Below are 4,982 nucleotides of genomic sequence, written 5' to 3' on the forward strand. Positions count from 1 at the left end.
GGTCAGACTGCAAGAAACCTACGCCCTAGCGGCTATGGCACTCTTGCTCACCAGCATGATTAGAGTTTGTTCACCCATGCCCTGAGCTCTATGGTCTTAAGAAACGGAAGGGTAGAAACACATTAACCCCTTTTTACACACAAAAAGGGAGAAAAAACAAACTGGTTCACACCAAAATAAAAAGAACAGACTTGTTCGAACAAAACATAGGGGTCAGAACTTGTCTGATTATTACAAAAAATGATCGTCTGACCTATCTAACTAACTAGCCCCTCTGGGGGAGAACTACGTCTTCTATCCTGTCCGTTAGGTCCTACGAAAGGGGAGCCACCGCCGCTTCCATCTCGTCTAGCTCATGGACTTCATAGCTAGGCACGTAGCCGTGGCTCATCATCTCTAGATCAATGTTGTCCCCATAATGAGAATGAGCAATCATGAAGGACTGATTGACCCTAGCGCAAAGGGCATTCCTTTTGAGCTAGCGCACCTGAGCCATGATCTCGATGGCACAAGCCACGAGCGAGCTAGTACCCTCCGACCGCACCACCTGAAGGTCATCGCAGACTACTCCAAGAGTGGCACTCAGGATACCAAGCTCATCACTCTCCACCTGTAGATTCCTCCTCACCCTAGTGAGGTCCATGGCCAGCAAGGTAGAAACACTCTTAGCCTCCAGCTTCTAGGTCATCGCACTTTTGAGCTTGGCCTGGAGGGAGTCGACCTTCTACTGCACATCATCATGCTCTTGGTAGGCCTGGTCACAGTCTTGGAAAGCCTGGTTGTGCTCCTCACGAGCCATGCCACATTCCAAGCAGAGCCTCTCTGTGGTTTCGAGCAGCTCATCCTGCTCCTTGCGTAGCCGAGCGATCGCTGTGGCATCTAGGCTCATCCTCTTCTCTAGGGCCACGAGCTTCTCCTCGGCCCCTGGCTTTAGATCCCTTTCCTTCTCAACCTCACCCAAAAGGTTAAGGATCCACTGGCAGGTCTTGGCGTCCCTCTAGATCAGCTCATCCCATTCCTTCTTGACCCTAGCTATGAGCGATGAGGGACTGTAGAAAGACGATGATCAGGATACAAAAAATAGAAAAAGGAAGATAAAGGCAAGAAGGAGGATGAACCAATACCTGACTGAAGGGAACAATGATGTCGCACAATGTGATAGTGGCATGGTTTAGGGCCTCAAGCATGGACATGATCCCTACGTCGAGGCTCTCCTGCTCCATGCTCTAGGCGGCATCATCAAGGGTGAATAGCATCGACATCAGATCCTGTGGATTCGTCCAGCAGAGTAGGGGCTTGCCCTATGTGGGCGAGCCGCTGCCCACCAACATTAGGGCTAGGGATGACTCCCCAGTGGCTCCAAGCGCCACCGACACCTCTCGTCGTGACGTCACTAATGGGACGCCCCCTCTAGCGACGAAAGGGATCAGCGGCCTGGACACCGACCTCTCTCCAAGTACCACGACTCCCGGGGACCCCTCGACCACATCCCCCACCAGCCAACCCATGCCAGGCGCCGTTGCTTAGGCCGCCGATGGCATGGGTCATGCCGGTGCCCTAGGCACCGCTGTGGTTGCGCCCGGCTATGACCCATCTGTCACGACCGCCGCCGACTCCACCGGTGTCGGTAGGGTCACGACTGGCTGCATTGCACCCGTTGCGGTTGGCTCCACGAGCATGGTCGGTAGCCCCATCTGTCCTGCCATCGGTAGTGGTATCGCTGCTGTCACCGGCTGCTCTATGACCTCTGAAGGTGCCCCTTGAGCAAACATGTTCACATTGGCGCTGCTCCTACCTAAAATGGGTGTGACACTAGCTGAAGGCTGCCACCTCAATTGGAGGGCGACGCTCTTCTTCGGCGCCAGTGCCAAAGGATTATGTTGCCTGCTGATGCTGCATGGGACAAAAAGCATAAGTCACGATGAAATCTGACCAAAATAGAAAAAATAGAGGAACCGATAGCTCACGTCAACGCTGTCGGGCGGCAGATGCGTTTGGGAGGTGAACCTCCCAACCCTTGCTCTGCCTCTTTAGAGCGAGGCCATTTTGAGCCTACCCCTGCTCCTAGGTAGAGGGGCTCACTCCCCTTGGCTCTTGGGGAGCGACGGCGGAGTAGCCCACCTCCGCTGGCACCTCAGGCACGATGGCAGAATTGCCCGCCTCTATTGGCTCTTGGGGTAGATCGATGGTACGGCCTGCCTCTGCTGGCTCCCCGGACGTACCCTCCCCTCTATGGAATGGGAAGGGTCTTGATTCCTACAAGGAGGAATCGATACCTATCAACACATCCTCATCCTCTAGGTTGTTCCACTCGATATCGTCGACTACCTCGTCGGTGTCCCCATCATCATCATCATCATCATCACTGTCAGTGTCCTCCCCTCATTCCCACACCTATAGCTTCCACTGCTTCTTCCTCTTCTTATCCTCCTTCGCCTTCCTCAGCTGCTCGCCCTCAGCATGATTCACCGTCCTCATGGTTGAATCCCTCGACAACGGCGCCGGGTGATCCATGAGGATGAAGTCCCTTGGTTGGTCTCGCCTCTCTCAAAGTTAGTATCAAGGGGTCGGGAAATCAATTAGAGAGAAGACAAGAGAAAGGCAAACTTACAAAGACGACGTGGCCTAGCCCTGGCAGCATCAGTGGATGCCCCGGCACCAGGTAGATGAAGTCGAGGGTGGCACCCGCATCATCCTGCAAAGGCTCCATCACCTCCTTGATGCATTGTGTGATCTTGAAGTTGGGGAGCGTCCCCTCGGGCACCATCATGTACAACGGGAGCATGCACGTCATCAATGGTGCCACCCTCCTTGTGTGGTCAGCCCCGATGACGCCCGACCCCTTTAGGTTGTTCTCCTTTAGGATGTGGATGGCGATGATGTGGTCTCGGATCTTCTTCTTGTCCTTCTCCAGGACACCACACTTTCTAGATGGCTCCAGGGCCTTTTCAATCAAGCGCCCAGTGAACTCCGGCAGAGGGGCAGTGGCGTCGTTCTTGAGGTAGAACCACTACCAGTGCCACCCCTAGTTGGATGTTGACAGCCACATCGATGGGTACTCACCGACTCAATTATTTTAGAGTTAGATGCCGGCGCACCCCATCGGCATGTGTAGCTCCTGCCTGCCGCTCTTTTCCCTTTTCTTCTAGAGGGTGACAGTGAAGAAGTGCCTCCACAAGTTGAAGTGGGGGCTGATCCCCTAGAATCCCTCGCATAGGGCGATGAACGTTGCCATTTGCTGGATCCCATTGGGGTTGAGATATTGCAGCTTGATCTTGTAGTAGTGCAGCAGCCCCTGAGGAAATTTATGGGTGAGGGTCACGAACCCACGCTCATGGAAGTGGGTGAATGACACCACATAGCCATCAAGCAGCGATGGCAAATCCGCCTCGCCGGGCAGCAGCCACTCCTCAGCCGAGGTCTGCGTGCAGAGAAGACCATGATGGATGAGGCCTTCCATGCGCTAGAAGGTGATGTCGGGATGACACCACTGTTCCATTGGAGGTGGGGGCAGATGGATGAGGGCTCAATGGTGGCGGAGATGCAGAGGCAGGAAACCTAAGCGATGGTGGCGGCAACGGCGTGGCTACGGAAGCAAGGATGCAATGTATGGAACCTAGGGGGCTAACCCTTTGGTTTTATAAGGGCGATGGACATGAGGAAACCAACCGCCCACCTAGATCTCCGTGCCTATGTCCGTTCACGACTCACCACGAGGCATGCACACGCAACCTGTGTCTGTTCATTGGAAAACTCGCCAGACATTTCACCTTCCTGAACAGGCCACGACCTATCACAGGTAAAGGGGATACGGAGCTAAAGACGCTCCTATGGCCCGTCTAGGCCTAGGAGTTTGAAGGTTGGCCCATCGATGGGTTCGACAACTGCTCTGGGAACCTTTAGAGTAAGAGGAGGGGAAGGATGGCCCCACTAGTGACAAGTACCCGAGCACACGAGCACCGTAGGCATCCCGGCCCACGTTCGAGTCTCAGCCGGATTCGATCCTCGGTTTTCCTCAAAGAAAGGTAGAGAGCCCTCAGAACCGGTTGAACGGACCTGAGAACTATATGGATTGACAGCTGAGAATCTAGAGCCGGTCACCAGCTGACCCAAGTTGGATGCCCACGAACGGGATGTCGAGGCCCCACTCAGACTAGCTCGTTAACAGCTCACCAAGCACCATGATTTGTCCATAGAGAAAAATCATGACATGACTCGACCCCTCCGTTTTTATCAGAAAAAACGCTTGAGGGAAGACAATAGTGAAGATGAGCCGATCCTCGACCAAACCCCTACTACGGGCGGGGGCTCGAGGAAAGTTGGACTCACACAAAGGCCGAATGCTCGGTCATAGAATGATAGACCCTTATAGGGGTCAAAATTAGGAAAAACCTTTTCTGACCTACCAGATCTCACGGCTATAACCCCGAGGGGTCCGATCTCGATGAAAGGGAATTACCGTCCCCAGGTCACGCCATGGGTGACATAAGAAGGCCAATGCCCTCAAAGTTCTCCCGTTCAGAAAAGCCTCCGAAATAGTATCATACTCCTCTGTAGGCTCGGGGGCTACTGTCGGGGACTAATACTAGGGTATGTGAAGAGGAGGGGCTAATGGTCATCAATATTAATTCATCCAAACAATCAAGAGCATGACTACATCTCCAACCGACCCCAGGCACGTGGGCTTCACCTCGACCGACCACTGGGGAGCCTCTGGGGAAGAACTCCACCTCGCCCGACCCTTGGGTTTGTGCTCTGCCTCACCCGGCCTCTGGGGGAGGGCTCCGCCTCACCCGACCCAAGGCCGCAGGCTCCACCTTGTCCGACCCTTAGGTTTACGCTCCGCCTCGCCCGGCCTCTGGGAGAGGGCTCCGCCTCACCCAACCCTTGGGTTTACGCTTCGCCTCGTCTGACCCTTGGGTTTGCGCTCTGCCTCGCCCGACCCTTGGGTTTACGCTCTGCCTCGCTCGACCCTTGGGTTT

Source organism: Miscanthus floridulus, chromosome 2, assembly GCF_019320115.1.
Source record: "Miscanthus floridulus cultivar M001 chromosome 2, ASM1932011v1, whole genome shotgun sequence".
Lineage (NCBI taxonomy): Eukaryota > Viridiplantae > Streptophyta > Magnoliopsida > Poales > Poaceae > Miscanthus > Miscanthus floridulus.